Here is a 19,668-nt window from a genome sequence, read left to right on the forward strand (position 1 = left end):
GGCAAAGTTCATAGTAGAATGGACCGCAACGCCCGACGAAGAAGTTCAAGAGACCACCCTTCCCGGCAAGGAAACGTGCCACGATTGGATTATGTACTTTGATGGAGCTTTCTCATTGCAAGGTGCTGGTGCCGGCGTACTACTTGTCGCGCCCACCGGAGAGCACCTCAAGTACGTAGTCCAGATGCACTTTCCCCAGGAAAAATCAACGAACAACACGGCAGAGTACGAGGGACTGCTTGCCAGTCTCAGGATCGCGGCAGACCTTGGGATCAGGAAGCTCATCGTCAGGGGTGATTCACAGCTTGTCGTCAAGCAAGTAAACAAGGATTACCCGAGCCCGTTGATGGAAGCCTATGTGGATGAAGTGAGGAAGTTGGAAGAGCGTTTTGACGGATTGCAAGCAGAGCACGTCCCCCGAGCAGAGAACAGCATTGCTGACGACCTATCAAAGCGCGCTGCCCTGAAGTTGCCTTTGGAACCAGGTACCTTTGTGCTTCAATTAACTCAACCGTCCGTCGACCATCAGCAGGACAGAACAAGGAAGGAAGGCGGGCCCTGGCAATTACTTTCCCGCCGAGCTCCCAGGAGCCGCCGGCAAGGACGTTGCCGGGTGTCCCAAGCCTGCCGGAGAGCAACAACCCCCGGTAGGGCCTCAGGCCCTGGCCATAGAGGCAGTTGCCCCTACGGCCGAAGATGTGCCTTTAGTCCTTGCCGACGAGCCCCAGGCTCCGGCATGGGCGCAGTCCACCGTCCGTTTCTTGCAAACAGGGGAGCTTCCTGAGGAACAAGAAGAAGCAGAGAAAGTAGCCCATCGGTCTAGCATGTACCAGTTTGTGGATGATGCCCTATACAGAAGGAGACCGAACGGTGTGAAGTTGAAATGCATTCCTCGGGAAGACGGACTGAGGTTGTTGGCAGAAATATATGGAGGCATGTGTGGCTCCCACATAGCGTCGAGAGCCCTTGCCAGCAAAGCGTTCCGGCAAGGCTTCTTTTGGCCCACCGCCCTCCAGGATGCAACTGCCCTAGTAACCAAGTGCGAAGCGTGCCAGTTCCATTCAAAGAAGCTTCATCAACCGGCCCAAGCCCTCCAGACAATCCCTCTTTCCTGGCCATTTTCGGTCTAGGGGCTCGACATACTGGGGCCCTTTCCCAGCGCTGTCGGGGGCTTTGAGTACTTGTACGTCACGATCGACTACTTCACAAAGTGGCCGGAAGTGGAACCAGTGAGAAAGGTGACAGCACAGTCAGCCGTCAAGTTCATCAAGGGGCTAGTCTGCCGTTTTGGTGTGCCCAACAGAGTCATCACCGACAACAACACGTAGTTCACGAGCCGCACCTTCATGCAGTACATTCAAGACCTCGGCAGCAAGGTCTGTTTTGCTTCTGTTGCCCATCCCAGAAGTAACGGCCAGGCCGAAAGGGTGAATGTGGAAGTGTTGCGAGGCCTCAAGACAAGGATTTTTGACAAGCTGCACAAGTGCGGAAGGCGCTGGGTTGATGAGTTGCCAACAGTTCTTTGGTCGATCAGAACGACGCCAAATCGAGCTACTGGCCAGACACCATTTGCCCTGGTTTACGGGGCAGAGGCCGTTCACCCCACGGAACTCGTATACGGGTCACCTCGAGTGCTCGCTTATGATGAGCTTGAGCAAGAGCAGTTGCGCCAAGAGGATGCGACGCTCCTTGAGGAAGATCATCTTCGGGCTGCTGTGCGAGCCGCTCGCTACCAGCAGGCCTTACTCCGCTATCATAGCCGCAAGGTTCACGCCCGAAGCCTTGAGGAAGGCGACCTTGTTCTTCGGCGGATTCAATCCGCCAAGAATTCAAACAAGTTGACGCCAAAGTGGGATGGCCCTTATCGAGTAATGCGAGTCACCAGGCCTGGCGCAGTCCGCCTGGAGACCGAAGATGGCATTCCAGTGAGCAACTCCTGGAATATCAAACATCTTCGCAAGTTTTACCCCTAAGGCGCGGTTGCCGGGAGCCCTAGCAACCCCCATTTTGTACTAGCCTTGCCGACAAGGCATGTAACCCTATGTACAAAGCCAGGCGCAGACCCTGAGCATAAATAAATGAAGCGCTGGCGCCCTAGAATTAGCATGCATGCTAGGTTGAGTCTCTCTCTCTGTTAGGGTTGATAGTGCATGGCGGCAAATAACCCCTAGCATAGAGGTCGAGTGCGTGTTCTTCTATCTCTTCTCTTTCAGTCCTCTTCTTTGGATCGCAGGCTATACTGGCATTCATGCAGAACCATTTGGAGGAAAGAAGATGGATCGACACCCTGATTCCGGCAAGCCAAGGTTGCCGGGGGGCTACAAGTTCAGATGAGTTTTCTCTCCCCTGCTACGCGTTTCCGTATGAAACTTGAACGTATGAAACCTCGCTCGTTCCTGCGCCACCGTGCTCCCTCCTCCCTGCTAGCTCTTGAGCACTGCGTTGGTTTTCCCTTGAAGAGGAAAGGGTGATGCAGCAAAGTAGCGTAAGTATTTCCCTCAGTTTTTGAGAACCAAGGTATCAATCCAGTAGGAGGCTACGCGCGAGTCCCTCGCACCTACACAAAACAAATAAATCCTCGCAACCAACGCGATAAGGGGTTGTCAATCCCTACACGGTCACTTACAAGAGTGAGATCTGATAGATATGATAGGATAATATTTTTGGTATTTTTGTGATAAAGATGCAAAGTAAAATAAAAGCAAAGTAAAAAAGCAAAGGAAATAACTAAATGTTGGAAGATTAATATGATGAAGATAGACCCGGGGGCCATAGGTTTCACTAGTGGCTTCTCTCAAGAGCATAAGTATTTTATAGTGGGTGAACAAACTATTGTTGAGAAATTGACATAATTGAGCATAGTTATGAGAATATCTAGGTATGATCATGTATATAGGCATCACGTCCGAGACAAGTAGACCGACTCCTGCCTGCATCTACTACTATTACTCCACACATCGACCGCTATCCAGCATGCATCTAGAGTATTAAGTTCATAAGAACAGAGTAACGCCTTAAGCAAGATGACATGATGTAGAGGGATAAATTCATGCAATAGGATAAAAAACCATCTTGTTATCCTCGATGGCAACAATACAATATGTGCCTTGCTACCCCTGCTGTAACTGGGAAAGGACACCGCAAGATTGAACCCAAAGCTAAGCACTTCTCCCATTGCAAGAAAGATCAATCTAGTAGGCCAAACCAAACTGATAATTTGAAGAGACTTGCAAAGCTAACCAATCATACATAAAAGAATTCAGAGAAGATTCAAATATTGTTCATAGATAAACTTGATCATAAACCCACAATTCATCGGTCTCAACAAACACACCGCAAAAAGAAGATTACATAGAATAGATCTCCACTAGAGAGGGGGAGACCATTGTATTGAGATCCAAAAAGAGAGAAGAAGCCATCTAGCTAATAACTATGGACCCGAAGGTCTGAGGTAAACTACTCACACTTCATCGGAGAGGCTATGGTGTTGGTGTAGAAGCCCTCCGTGATGGATGCCCCCTCCGGCGGAGCTCCGGTTAGGCCCCAAGATGGGGTCTCATGGGTACAGAAGGTTGTGGCGGTGGAATTAGGTTTTAGGCTCCATATCTGATCGTTTGGGGTACGTAGGTATATATAGGAGGAAGAAGTACGTCGGTGGAGCAACAGGGGGGCCCGCCAGGGTTGAGGGCGCGCCCTGGGGGGGTAGGCGCGCCCCCCTACCTCGTGGCTTCCCTGTTGGTTGCTTGACGTAGGGTCCAAGTCTCCTGGATCTTGTTTGTTCCAAAAATCACGTTCCCGAAGGTTTCATTCCGTTTGGACTCCGTTTGATATTCTTTTTCTACAAAACTCTGAAATAGGCCAAAAACAGCAATTCTAGGCTGGGCCTCCGGTTAATAGGTTAGTCCCAAAAATAATATAAAAGTGAATAATAAAGCCCAATAATGTCCAAAACAGAAGATAATATAGCATGGAGCAATCAAAAATTATAGATACGTTGGAGACGTATCACTCCCCATGCCCGAAATCCCTTTCAGGCCGGAGTCTGGTTGTAGTGGCGGTGGAAGGGGAAACAAGCAAGGAGCCCGATCCTACTCTACCCCTGCTCCCCGCAAAGAGCGTGGGTTTAAGCGTGATATAAGGAAGGAGAACGGCAAGGTTTGTTGCCGAGCGACATTGTTTATTTTAACAAGGAGTCACTCCTTGGTGTGAGCCTCGCTCACGCAAAAAAGACCCCGGCAAACACCCTTTTTCATTAATACGTTAATCAAACAAGCACAATTCGTACGGAATAAGAGCATGAGCAAGGGGCTACAAAGTCTAGAATTCAACAAGTGCCCGCAGGCTTGAGATCTACAAAAGAAAGATAAGATGCCCGTAATCCCTTTCTTGTCCCTCTCCTCAGGAAGCAAACTAGGACAAACAGGAGGGCAAAAGAAGCACCTAGGCGAGGTACGAGCAGCAGAAGACACCAAAAGAAGGCTGGTGATGACGGTGCCGGGGAAGAAGCCGAAAGATGTGGCAGCGGGCCGGCAATACGCGACGAAGGCGTCGGTGCCATCGTACTCCGAGTAACGGCCCGCCACCCGCCTTCTTCGTCTTCTTCGGCCCTCCAGCGCCAGCCGCCAGAAGCAGCGGCCCCGAGAAGTTCAAGGAGCCGGCTCGAGGAACCGCCACCAAGAACTACCCCGCCCCCGGCAGATCATCCTACCGGGGAGAAGGCCAGGTGCAAGTGGTGTTGCTGCTAGCGTCGCCTAGGGATGGGGCGTCCGACACCTAGTCAGACCCGTCCACGTCGTCTTCCCTGCCGGACGTCTCCCCGTCGCCGTCGCTCGAGGAGGAGCTCTCGTCATCAGTCGATCTCTCCGTGCAGCACCCTAGCCTTTGTCCCTAGCGCCCGAAGACCTTGACAGAGAGCAGGTCGCTCTCCACCAACTTGAAGCAGAGAACGTGCCCCTTCATCAAGCAGTGGGCTCGTGCGAAGATTTTCCACCCCCAACGAAGGAGCATCACATGAGGGACGGGGAACCCTGTGTTCACCCACATGTCGCCATTGCAACACCCCTTCATGTGGAGCCTCAACCTCGATGGTTGGTCGATCTCCAGCACCCTCGCAAATGCCTCGGGAAGGCGAAGGCGGCTACGCAGCGGCTCGCGCAGCTACAGGATGAACTCCAGAGCCGTGTCCCCGACGTGGCCGCCCAACGAAGCAGGAGTAGACGGTGGCGGAGATGGTGACGGAGATGGCGATGACGCGGGTGTCCCCCTTCCACGCCCGCCTCAGCCTCGACCGCCTCTGCTTCAACCACATTGCCGACCGCGGCCCTGTCCGACACCCCCACCTCGAGCGTGGCCTTTGCCTTGGGCGGCTGGCTCTTCCTTGACCGCTGCGGCTCTCTGGCGGGAGGAGGACCTGGTCGCCTCCGCGGAAGAACGGCCGCGGCCACGCCCTCTTGCCATGGCAGTGGATGGACAATGAAGACGAAGGGAAGATGCGAGGAGGTGCTCCTCCTCCTCCCCCCGAGTCCCCTTTTTATAGCTGGGCGGGGGAGGCTAAAAGACTAGCTCTATGCCTCTGAAGAGCCCGTTCATGTCCGGCTCATTAAGTGGCAACGAGCAAGGCCATCGACCGCCCTCCCCGCCCAAGCAAAGGCGCGTAAGTATCGGCCACCGTGCGCCTTCCCATACCCTGTGCGTTTGTCACCTACCCCACGCTGTGCATGCGGCATACGTGGCGCAAGGGGCAGGCATAGTGGGAAATGTGGAACGACGGTTCCAAGGCAGAGAGAGTAAATGAGCAGCGCGCCTGCAGTCTCTCCTTTTTTATGGGGAAGGCGCGGGCCGCCTCTTTACCAATTACCGCGGGATGACGCGAGCATGCTGCGGTCATTCCACGCGCGACCCCCCACGTCACGCATTCAACGCAGGTCATGGGGAAGCGCAACTGGCGGGGGAGTTACTGCGATAAAACTCTGCCGCGCGCGCGCCCGCGCACCATTCTGGGCCTGGCCCAATAATGCCCCGCGCTTATATGTGGCCCAGGCCCGGGGGCTCCTGTTAGTGTACAAAAGTAGGGGTCCTTTTCGCACCCCTTTACTTGTGCGCGGGCAGTCGCAGCCACGCACCCGCATCCGTGCTTGGCAGGACAGAAGAGGAAGCCAAGTCACAAGACTACCAGAGCCGTGCTTAAGACCAGAAGCATGAAGAGCAGAGGGGCGAGGTGAAACTCCCCCGGCAAGGCCCTTGCCGGGGCGGCCTTCACGGCCCCGACAAGAGCCTTGTCGGGGCAACTTGCCCAACACCAACGGGGCCGCCACCCTTGAGTCTAAAAGTTCCGACGCCATCAACCACATTGGAACCAAGGCTCAGGAAGCGCCTCCATGGTGGCATGCGGATCTTTTTGAAGACAAAGGGCCTGTGAGGCCTAGGTAGGAACCAGAAAACAAGACAACAGCGAGCTCCTTGCCGAGGATACCCACGAGGCCCCGGCAAGACTCTTGCCGAGGGCGCCCACAAGGCCCCGGCAAGACCCTTGCCGGGAATATCAACAATACCGCGGCAAGGCCTTGCCGCCCCATCGCCGCCCCAGCTCAGCGGACGACCCACCAACTAAGCAGGTACCCATGTGGCAGTACGTGGCTCCTAAGCCAACTAGTCAAGCACCTACGTGGTGGCATGCAGATTTTCGTGAAGACCCTGCCACCACACCAGCTCAGCAGCCTGCCAGCCTACATGGCGATGCATGCCTCATTGGCCTAGACGTGTGTCGAAGCAAGGCGAAGCGGCGACGGACGGGACGGGCCTCGTTGCCGTCCCCGATAAAGTAAGAGGACACCTAAGTAGCGCATTTAATGCGTTTTGTCCTACGGTGCTAGAGATAAACTCGACTACTGTACAACTTTCCACCTTCTGTGTGCCACTATGGCAGCCCCTTTGACTATAAAAGGAGGCTCGCGGCGTACTGAGAGAGGATTCAGACTTTTTGGACCCGGCACGCTTTGTAGCTAGTCCAAGAACACCAGATAAACACAAGTCAGCAGGAGTAGGGTATTACGCATCACTTGCGGCCCAGACCTGGATAGATTTCCCGTGTTGATCTCTTAAACCCGCTCTTTCCATAGCCTCGCGCCCGCTGACCGTAGAAGGGATTCCCCATGATCCCATAGGTGTCGTTTCCACCGACAGTGCGGTACTGGTGCTCCTTTGGAGCGGTACTACCGCCTGCTCATGCGAGATCTGCCCCATGCGGTACTACCGCTCCTCTCGAGTGGTACTACCGCCCGGCGTGCGGAAGTAAAATTTTACTTCTGCTCTAGGCGCGGTACTACTGTGCCAACCCGGTGAAGTACTACCGCGGCTAGAGCGCATGTAAATTTTTACGTCCGCATCCCGGCCCGGTACTACCTTTGAGTTAAAAATTACTTTGTTTTGTCCACCCAATCTCATTTCTACATGTTTTGTTTGGTTTTGGCCTTGGACATTGCAATAATCCTTCTCGCTCTTCTCGTGTGTTTGTGTTTGTGTGTATAGGTGCGGTGGCTCCGGTTCCAATGCGAGGCGCTCGAATCCCAGCCGTGACACGAGCTCCAAGTGTCTTCACAACCAAGAAGCTCCTGGGGGCTCCAGTGCCCCACAACGCCACGTCAAGACCACAGCTAACAAGTTCAAGGAGCCAAACATCGGCATGGATGAAATGCCTCAAGCGGAGTTTTTGATTCAAAGGAAGCTCAACCCTTATGTCAAGCCTAGAGAACTCAGCAGGGGAAATGACTTGTTCTGGACCAAGCAACAAAATCTCATCTTCTTAGATGTGATCAAGGCCAAGCAAAACAACTATGTGCCCGTTCAGTGGATTGACATGGACCATCTAAAGAAGAACCGGGCATATTTTGGTGAGCCTCTGGATTTGGTGGAGCAGTTTGGTATTGAGGAGATCATCACTTTCACCTTGACTTTGGCCCGGAGCTGGTGGCTCAGTTCTTTGCTTCGGTCCACTTCCACATGGATGAGAAGCGGACCATGACTTGGATGGCAAATGGCAAGAGGATGTCTGCTGAGTGGAAGGAGTTCATGGATATGTTAAACATTCGTGATGAGGGGCTTGATGTGCCCGTTGGTGCCCGCCCACATGCCAACCCAGAGTCTGCTAATAAGAACAAGCTTCAACCCTTTCTTGTTGAGAAGACACTCCAAAATGGCAAGAAGTCGTTTGTGCTGAACCTGTTTCTTGACATCATGCACTCGATCTTCTGCAACTCTCTGTTTTCTCGCATAGGCGACAAGGACAAGGTGCAATCCTATCTCGTGGACATGATGCTCGTGTGTGAGGAAGCCCGTCGTCAACAACCTGAACCACTGGATGTCTCTCATATCATGTGGAGTGAGCTTCAGTTTGCTGTGTTCCATCGTAAGGTGCCCATCTATGGACCTTACTTGTTCCTCTTGATCTCGAAGACTTGGGAGAAGCTCTTTCCAGGTGAAGAGTTTCTTGCTCCCAACTGGATTCTCCATGAGCCTATTAAGCTGCGCGAGAAGAACAAGTGGGCTAATACCATGACCCGGGCTAAGGCCGAGGCTGCACGGATGGATGTTGATGAGGATGAGTTTGAGGAGGAGGCTGAGGACAGTTCTGAGGGGTACACTCCTCCCTCTGCTGAGCCATCTAGGGCTAAGAAGCTCAAGGCCAAGATGAAGGATGTGTTCTGCATGCAGGCCAAGGGATAGTACAAGACCCACGTTGCTCAGAAGGAGAGCCGCCAGGGTGACAAGAGGAACTTGAGGAAGCTTGGCGAGCAAGTCTCGAGCGGGTCAGAGAAGAACATCACTCCTGAGGCTGCCTGGATGGCGAAGCAGGGCTATCAGTGGACTGAGTCAGATGGGGAGTCCATTCCTGCTGCTGAGACAGATGAGGAGCTTGATGGGTGATCACGTCAGTGGGAGCTACCACCTGTGTCGTAGGTGTCCTCTCTGCCTTTTTGATGTCTCGGTGCCAAAGGGGGAGAGATTGTAGGATTTGCAAGTCTTGTTGCTTTCGTTCCGTTGAACCTTCGTTGCTTTGGTTTGTTGGTTTGTGTTGGTGTGCGTGTGAGACCAGGAGACCTATGCTATCATATGGTGTGAGACATATGCCCTCAAGCTTATCTTATTGTCTAGTATGTTTAGTAGATTGTGAGCTTATGTTATCTTGTGCCCTTTACTTCATGCTCACTTACTTCACCTTGCCTTAATGCTTATTGTCACTTATATTGTTGCAAGTTTTGCCTTGTCTATAAAATATAGGGGGAGTGTTGATCCTAGTATGTGTGCCGTGCTGTCCAAAGCATATCTATAGAGTGCACACATCTAGGGGGAGCCTGTCTATATTTTATAGATGTTGGGTTTGCTTATGTTCATTTTATATCCTTATGTGCAAATCCCGTATTGTCATCAATCCACCAAAAAGGGGGAGATTGTAAGGGCATATTTCTCCCTATGTGGTTTCTCCGTTTTCTTGCACAATACTTCTTATGGTCGGTAAAAATTCATTATATAATCTCCCGAAGGTTTTGACCACCGTACCACGACAATATCTCTTGTTCTTGTTTCGAGCTGTTTTTCTGACAGATCTAGATCGCCATGATGTCTCCAAGCGCCCCCAAGGACAAGTTTTTCGAGAAGGTCATCAACCCTTACCTCGCGGAGGTGTTGCGACACCCTCAAACAATTGAGATGCGTGAGGGGTGCTGCACATCCGCGATGTCGAGGGGCCAAAGAAGACCGGAAGCATGGAAACGAGACTCGAAGCAATGGAGCAGCGAGTTTTCAAGTGCCACGGGATGGTGGAATGCGGAATCAACGCCAATCACATGATGATCACTGAGTTCACCAACAAGCACAAGCTGGATGCCAAGAGCATTGAGGAGGTCATCTTCAAGCTTCATGAGATAATCGAGCATCTCCAAGCCTAGATCTATGACCTGCAAAACCAAAACTGTGAGTATGAATATAGATTCAAGAGGATGAGTTTGGCTGCAGATTCGAGGATTCCGGAGACTCGTTCAACTTTCTATGATGGTGGGCCTATGCCTTGGAAGATGGATGACAAGCCTACGTCATCAACAACTCCATCATCATCACCCCCGAAGAAAGAGACATAAATACATGGGTATGGGCACTCCCCTTGGCAACTGCCAAGCTTGGGGGAGGTGCCCCGGTATCGTATCACCATCACACCTTTATCTTTATCGTTTTTCTTAGTTTGATCCTTTTGGTTATATCTTGATCTAGTAGAATAAAGTTTTAGTATGATCTAGCTTTGAGTTTTGTTTCGATCTCTATCTATGTAATCGAGTTCGTGAGTTATATAATAAAGAGTAGTTTTGAGTTGAGGGATTTGCTTTATTGCTATGATCTTGAGGGAATTAAATAAAGAAAGAATAAAAAGGAATAAAAAGATCGTATATTAATCTTATGGAGAGTAACGACTTCACATACAAAGAGTATGATGAATAAAATTTGTTGAGAGTTGACAAACATAGTTTTGGTCATTGTTGCAATTAATAGCAAGTAATAAAGATAGAGAGGCTTCACATATAAATATACTATCTTGGACATCTTTTGTAGTTGTGAGCACTCATTAAAATATGACATGCTAAAAAGTTGATGTTGGACAAGCAAGACAACATAATAGGTTATGTTTTCTTATATCTGAATAGAAGTTATATTGTCATGGATCATCCAACATGTTGAGCTTGCCTTTCCCTCTCATGCTAGCCAAATTCTTTGCACCAAGTAGAGATACTACTTGTGCTTCCAAACATCCCTAAACCCAGTTTTGCCATGAGAGTCCACCATACCTACCTATGGATTGAGTAAGATCCTTCAAGTAAGTTGTCATCGGTGCAAGGAAAAAGAATTGCTCTCTAAATATGTATGATCTATTAGTGTGAAGAAAAACACTTTATACAAACTTGTGATATGGAAGAAATAAAAGCGACGGACTGCATAATAAAGGTCTTTATCACAAGCGGCAATATAAAGTGATGTTCTTTTGCATTAAGATTTTGTGCATCCAACCATAAAAGTGCATGACAACCTCTGCTTCCCTCTACGAAGGGCCTATCTTTTATTTTTATCTCCTGCCCTTATACAAGAGTCATGGTGATCATCACCCTTCCTTTTTACTCGTTTTCCTTTGGCAAGCTCTATGTGTTGGGGAGATCCGGATATATATATCCACTCGGATGTAGGTTTTCATAAAGTATTATTGTTGACATTACCCTTGAGGTAAAAGGTTGGGAGGCGAAACTATAAGCCCCTATCTTTCTCTGTGTCCGATTGAAGCTTTGAACCCATAAGTATCGCGTGAGTGTAAGCAATTGTGAAAGATTAAATGATAGTTGAGTATGTGGACTTGCTGAAAAGCTCTTGAATTGACTCTTTTTGATGTTATGATAAATTGCAATTGCTTCAATGAATGAGATCATAGTGTGTTAGTTTTCAATAAAGTTTCTGGTTCATACTTTACTTTGTGGACGAATTGTTACTTTAGCATAAGAAATTATATGACAATATATGTTGCTATTCTAAAGATGATCTTGATGCCCTCATGTCCATATTTTATTTTATCGACACATCTATCTCTAAACATGCGGACATATTTTTCGATTTCGGCTTTCGCTTGAGGACAAGCGAGGTCTAAGCTTGGGGGACTTGATACGTCCATTGTAGCGCCCAAGATGCGATTCTATCCCAATCACGTGATGAATTCATGATTGGGGCACAATCGCATTTCGAGCGCATAGCAAGGTGGATATCATTACAACATATCATGTACTGAATAGATGAGAATACAAGATAAAGGCTTACACTCGCCACAAGCTACATCATTCATACAACAGTTCATCAATACATAGCAATCATCATACAGAAGAGCAGGATCCGACTACGGATGAAATCAAACGAAAAAAAGAAGAACGACATCCACCCTGCTAATCCTAGGCTCCCAACCCGGAACCTATCCCTTGATCGAAGAAGAAGTAGAAGAACTCCAAAACAAGCAAGCATCGCTATCACGTCAAAGCATCGCTTTACCTGTACCTTCAACTGTTGTTGTAGTAATCTGTGAGCCACGAGGACTCAGCAATCCCATTACCATGGGTATCAAGATTAGCAAAGCTTAATGGGTATGGAATGGACAAGTGGTGAGGTTGCAGCAAGCAACTAAGCATAGTATGGTGGCTAACTTACGAGTACAAGAATAAGATGAGAAACTACACAACGGCCGCAAACTAGTAATGATCAAGAAGTGATCTTGAACTACTTACGTTCAAACATAACACAACCGTGTTCTCTTCCCGAACTTCGTCAAAAAGAGACAATCACGGTTACACACGCGGTTGGTGTATTTGATGACCCACAAGTATAGGGGATCTATCGTAGTCCTTTCGATAAGTAAGAGTGTCGAACCCAACGAGGAGCAGAAGGAAATGACAAGCGGTTTTCAGTAAGGTATTCTCTGCAAGCACTGAAATTATCGGTAACAGATAGTTTTGTGATAAGGTAATTCGTAACAGGTAACAAGTAACAAAAGTAAATAAAGTGCGGCAAGGTGGCCCAATCCTTTTTGTAGCAAAGGACAAGCCTGGACAAACTCTTATATAAAGGAAAGCGCTCCCGAGGACACATGGAATTATCGTCAAGCTAGTTTCCATCACGCTCATATGATCCGCGTTCGTTACTTTGATAATTTGATATGTGGGTGGACCGGTGCTTGGGTACTGCCCTTCCTTGGACAAGCATCCCACTTATGATTAACCCCGCTTGCAAGCATCCGCAACTACAAAAGAAGTATTAAGGTAAACCTAACCATGGCATGGAACATATGGATCCAAATCAGCCCCTTACGAAGCAACGCATAAACTAGGGTTTAAGCTTCTGTCACTCTAGCAACCCATCATCTACTTATTACTTCCCAATGCCTTCCCCTAGGCCCAAATAATGGTGAAGTGTCATGTAGTCGACGTTCACATAACACCACTAGAGGAAAGACAACATACATCTCATCAAAATATCAAACGAATACCAAATTCACATGACTACTTATAGCAAGACTTCTCCCATGTCCTCAGGAACAAACGTAACTACTCACAAATCATATTCATGTTCATAATCAGAGGGGTATTAATATGCATAAAGGATCTAAACATATGATCTTCCACCAAATAAACCAACTAGAATCAACTACAAGGAGTAATCAACACTACTAGCAACCCACAGGTACCAATCTGAGGTTTTGAGACAAAGATTGGATATAAGAGATGAACTAGGGTTTGAGAGGAGATGGTGTTGGTGAAGATGTTGATGGATATTGACCCCCTCCCGATGAGAGGATCGATGGTGATGACGATGGTGATGATTTCCCCCTCCCGGAGGGATGTTTCCCCGGCAGAACAGCTCCGCCGGAGCCCTAGATTGGTTCCGCCAAGGTTCAGCCTCGAAACGGCGGCGCTTCATCCCGAAAGCTTCCTTCCTGATTTTTTCCAGGGTGAAAGACTTCATATAGCCAAAGATGGGCACCGGAGGCCTGCCAGGGGGCCCACGCGCAGGGGGCGTGCCCCCACCCTCGTGGACAGGCTGTGGACCCCCTATGGTGCTTTCTTCGCCCAATATTTTTAATATATTCCAAAACTGACTTTTGTGAAGTTTCGGAACTTTTGGAGTTGTGCAACATAGGTCTCTAATATTTGCTCCTTTTCCAGCCCAGCATTCCAGCTGCCGGCATTCTCCCTCTTCATGTAAACCTTGTAAAATAAGAGAGAATAGGTATCATTATTGTGACATAATGTGTAATAACAGCCCATAATGCAATAAATATTGATATAAAAGCATGATGCAAAATGGACGTATCAGTATTTTAATCCAAATCTGGTGTCAAGTTCTCTACAACCGGATATTAAAAACTCCCATCTGCCACATAACAGCGGGCACGGCTCTCGAAAGTTTAAACCCTGCAGGGGTGTCCCAACTTAGCCCACGACAAGCTCTCACGATCAACGGAGGAAAATCCTCCTCCCAGAACAACCCGATCAAGATCGGAATACCGGTTCACAAGACATTTTGACAATGGTAAAACAAAACCAGCAAGACCGCCCGACGTGCCGACACCCTAATAGTAGCCGCGCGTATCTCGTCTCAGGCCACGGTCGGATGAGCGTAGCGTACAACAACTGAGACCCGAGTTGCCACGGGGGAAGCCGCACATGACTCTATTTTGGACCAGCACTCATGAGGAGCACTGGCCCGAGTTGTTGATTAAGAAACCTCAGGTGCTAGTCGGTCCCTATGCAAGTTTTAGTTGTTATTAGGTAAATGGTAAAACCAATGTTGGGCCTTGTTGGAAGAGTTTTATTCAAAGCAAACTGTCAAGGGGGGCCCATAAACCCCAACCGTGTTAGGAATGCAAAATCAATGAACATAACACCAGTATGATGGAAACTAGGGCGGCAAGAGTGGAACAAAACACCAGGCAAAATGTCGAGCCTTCCACCCTTTACCAAGTATATAGATGCATTAATTAAATAAGAGATATTGTGATATCCCATGATATCCACGTCCCAACATGGAACAACCTGCACCTGCAACTAGCAACGCTATAAGAGGGGCTGAGCAAAGCGATAACATAGCCAAACAAAGGTTTGCTAGGATGGTGAAGAAGGTTAGAGGTTGTTTCATGGCATATTGGAAGGCTTGATAAACAAGTGGTAGGTAGCGCGACATAGCGATAGCATCGAGACAACTAGCATAGCAAAGATAGTAGTGAGATCCAAGGTGACGGTCATCTTGCCTGAAATCCCGCTAGGAAGAAGATCGAACCAACGTAGTCGAACGGATCCTCACAATTGCAACGATACCGAGAACTATCGAGAAGTAGCACAACCGGAAAGAAGCAAACAACATGGTAAACAACCATCACATAAACATGACATGACTCACAATCAAGTATGATGCATGTCCGGTTTAATAAAACATGGCATGGCAAAGTGCACAAACAATACTACAAGTTAAGTGGAGCTCAATATGCAACGAGTTGCATATTAACGGAACTTCACAACAATTGTTTAGTTCTCTCCCATTTAGGTACTCAACAATATTAAATGTTGTTAAACATGGCAAGAGGTGAAGCATAAGTAGACTAACTATTTAGGCAACTTTAATGAGGTCGGAATAAAAAACAACAATTTCGGAAAAAAAAACCCATGTGCATATTTCGAATTTGGTACTGTTCTTCCATATACACAATTTTAGAGTTGTTAAACATGCAAAATGAGTGCACCAAGTTAATCTATGCATTTTTCTACCCCATTTACATATAAAGTTTATTTAATTTAGAGCTATGGTTATTTAATTATGAAATAAATCATTTTAGCATGTCATTTAGCAAATTAATGCAAACAGCCATTTAAACATTTTTAATATGGATGAAAGTAGCATATGATGAAACTAGATGAAAATCTAAGCATTTTACATATATGAAGTTTTTACAACTCTCCTCCACTTACAAGAGATCTCGCCCCGAGATCTAGGGATGACAAATGGAAGAGGAAGAGAAGAGGTAAAACTAAGTTGCTTCTTCGACAAATGAGTGAAACCAAAGAACCTTGAGAGGTTGAACAACTTGAAGGAAAGAATACAACAAAGATGAATGCGAATGAAAACACTCCGTTAGACAAGAGGAGCAAGGAAGACGACGAGAACCAAGAGCTCAAGCGACAAGATAGATTTTTGAAACCACTCCGGTTAAAACGAAATAGACAAGGAGTATAAGCGAAAGAATTTGGGAAATACTCCGGTTGAAAAGAGAGGCAAGACTTGATAAGGTGAGAAGAACTTGAAGAGACGACAAAACACTCCGGCTAAATGGACAAACAAGGAAAAGAAAAGAACATGATCTTGGCAAAACGAGATGATGGGATGATACTTGACGAGAGCAACAATGCAAAGCCTCCAAAACAAATGGAATGAAAAGAACAGAGAAGAAAATAATTCCTCCACCACAAGTAAACTTGAAGAGCAACTTTGCTAGGAAGACTCAAACGGAGTTGTTGAACGAATCAACAACCAAATGAATAATCTTGTTGTGGGCTTATGGAAAACATCTCAAAATTATGAGGTGAAGTTCTGCCACTAACGAAAACAATTGGTTTGATTGAGAGCTCCAAAGAGATGAAAAACTTCTTCACCAAGGTGATAAAGAGATAACTTGGATCATTGATAAGCACCACAATTAGCACAATCCTTTGGGAAGGCATTAGGTGAAATCTATACCAAGATACTCCAACGAATAAATTGATGTATTTAAATATCTCATTCCTGACAACTTGTGAATCATGAAACATGAAGGAAATTGTCAAGAGTGACATAACACCACCTCAAAGATAAGGTAGAAAGAATTGAACTTCAAAATGCAAGATGAAGAATACTTGAACTCCTCCAACAAGAATCTTGATGAACACTTCAAGGATGAATTACATCCTTAACGAACCACCATGTTTGAAACTTCATCAAGAACTCCGTTAGAAAAGAAATGGTAGGAAGGAAGTGAAGGTTGGAAAAAAATAGCAAGATGAAACCTTGCGGTGATTTAGATGGAGCTTCATGATGAGATAACTGATACAACTTGGAACTCTGGAAAAAGAGAAGATGAACAACTTGAAACCGAGAATTTGGTATCATGAACGACTCTGACAGAAGGAATTTAGATCACTTGGATGAAACAAGAATAAGAATTATGTTATGTGTATCGTTCACCAATTTAAATTCATGACAAGCAACATATTTGGCATACAACTTATTCTCGTTGAAAGGGGTTAAGGAGAGATATAGCGCAAACTTGGGAAAGTCTTAAACGAACCACCAGTAGGACATTGGAAAGAACGAATGAAATGATATGATAATGAAGGAAGAGGAATGTTGAACGAACCACCGTAAGAATTGAAAACGGACGAGGCAAAGGGAACGCATCACTGGGAAGAATTAGAAAACGAACGAAGAGACTTGAGTGAATTTAGATACAAGCGAACGAAGAGATCACGAGCTAACTAGAGTATACTTGAATGAAGCACCGGAAGAATATGGAGACTAACAAAGAGGCATCAATTTAGAATAGTTGGAGAACGAAGCTGAAAACTTAGAACGAATAAATCTTCTAAAATGATGGCCTCTAGAGAATCAGGAATGGAAATAACTCATGAAATGCTTCGGATGGGTATGAAGAGAATTTCTCACAATCGAAAATAATTGTGAGGATGGCACGAAGCTAGAACCACGAATCTTTGAGAGAACGGACAAGATTTAGAGGAAATACCTCTTCGGTCTTCAATGCTGACAATGACGATGAGAAACACCACCAAGAATTGTAGAGACACTTCGGAACAATGAAGAATAGAAAGGTTGAACCAACGATCAAAATAATTTGAAAGTGATCTTGGAGAAGGCAATTGACTGATGCGAATTCATTCTTACATCAAACTTTGAAAAGAATTTGAGAATAACTTTGAAAAAATTTAGAAGAGTGAGGTAAGATCCTGGGAAAAGACCTGTGGGTTAGGGCCCACTCAAAAGAAACACCGTTGGAAAAGATTGATTGAAAAGAGAGATTACACTGGTTGAATTAAATGGCTTGAATGAGATAACAACCTCGAAATAGGTTGAACGGATTGATAATGGAGACACAAATCTTCTGAGATATCTTCGGCACTTCGGATATGAATAGAGAGAGGTGAGCGATTAAGAGGTGCACCGGCATGGGAAAGCATTTGAAACAGGGAAAGTGATACGATCAACATCGGAAGCTTGCATTTAGTCCACCGGAGAAGAAAAGAGAATGAGGAATGATAAACTTGAAGCTCCTGAGCATCTTCACGTGGAAAGGATAAGAACATTGAAGGGAAGAAATGGAGAGACTTATCATGAATAAAATGGACACTAAATTAAGATATATGAGTCCTTGAAGAAAAGGGTGGGATGGTGGGAAAACAAAGGCAACTTGGGACGGATGAAACAAACACCATTGCGAAGAACTGATAATTGATCTTGCGAATGTTGGAATGATCGGATCCACTTGAAGAGAAGCACGCCGGTTGAAAGGGATTGACATGAAAATCCCAATGATCCAGAAGGATTAGCATTCACATAGAAATATGAGAACACCGCTTAGGGAAGGTATGGAATCAACACTTGACATCGAAGCAACTCGAATACGACAACTCAAAACAAACAACAGATTTGGCTTGCAGAATAAGCTGGAAACAAACATGTGATAGAGATTTCGCCCAAAGTGTTCGCGATGAGGTCCCACGGGCACGACGTACAGCGGACATCACGAATGACAAACGAGACGTCCCCGAATCGGCATAGCCAAGGACTCTTTAAGACGCCTCGCGACCACTGTAAATCGACCGTGAAAAATGAACCACTAGACATTGGACCCCAATCTCAAATCATACATCTGTGGAAAAGAAATCCTGGGTAACTACTTGAATTCCCACCTATGAACTCCCGAAACTTTTTGGTTATGCAATTTGGTGTTGGGGATACAGAGAGGCACAAATATCTCACACAACTATCAAATCCTACACTCCAACTATATCCATCGTCGACACATAACCAAGAAAACCTCGGGAATTGTGTACCTCAGACCTTCGAAAACATCTGATCGTTCTCCATGGTACTGGGTGGCGCCAAACTACTCTCACCACAAAGAGTATAGCAGCATTTTCGATGTCGGCGACCTCTGGTATTGCGGAACTGAAATGATAAGCACTATGACAAAAACACCTTGGAGCTCAATTCCTCGGGACACTTCCACAACCCCTAAATGTCAGGAGGCACCAAGACAGAATTCCCGTCACAATGATATCGGAACGATTCCACAATACCCGCGTGATCCTAAAAAAATTTGAGTGAAAAAGAGGAGAGTGAAGTCAAAACATCTACGTCAAGAGTCCTCACCAGAGAGACGAAGGGGATAAGGAGTAAAAAGAATTCCTACTCTCTGATATAACTAGACCCAAAATAGTTTTCTTCTAGACTCAACAACAGCAGTGGTTTGATCAATCAAGGGGGCTCCTAAGGTCGGTAAGGCTCTGATACCAACTTGTAGCACCCAAGATGTGACTCTATCCCAATCACGTGATGAATTCATGATTGGGGTACAATCACATTTCGAGCGCATAGCAAGGTGGATATCATTACAACATATCATGTACTGAATAGATGAGAATACAAGATAAAGGCTTACACTCGCCACAAGCTACATCATTCATACAACAGTTCATCAATACATACCAATCATCATACAGAAGAGCAGGATCCGACTACGGATGAAATCAAACAAAAAAAAGAAGAATGACATCCACCCTGCTAATCCCAGGCTCCCGACCCGGAACCTATCCCTTGATCGAAGAAGTAGAAGAACTCCAAAACAAGCAAGCATCGCTCTCACGTCAAGCATCGCTTTGCCTATACCTGCAACTGTTGTTGTAGTAATCTGTGAGCCACGAGGACTCAACAATCCCATTACCATGGGTATCAAGACTAGCAAAGCTTAATGGGTATGGAATGGACAAGTGGTGAGGTTGCAGCAAGCAACTAAGCATAGTATGGTGGTTAGCTTATGAGTACAAGAATAAG

The sequence above is a fragment of the Triticum aestivum genome, chromosome 2D (genome assembly GCF_018294505.1).
Source record: "Triticum aestivum cultivar Chinese Spring chromosome 2D, IWGSC CS RefSeq v2.1, whole genome shotgun sequence".
Lineage (NCBI taxonomy): Eukaryota > Viridiplantae > Streptophyta > Magnoliopsida > Poales > Poaceae > Triticum > Triticum aestivum.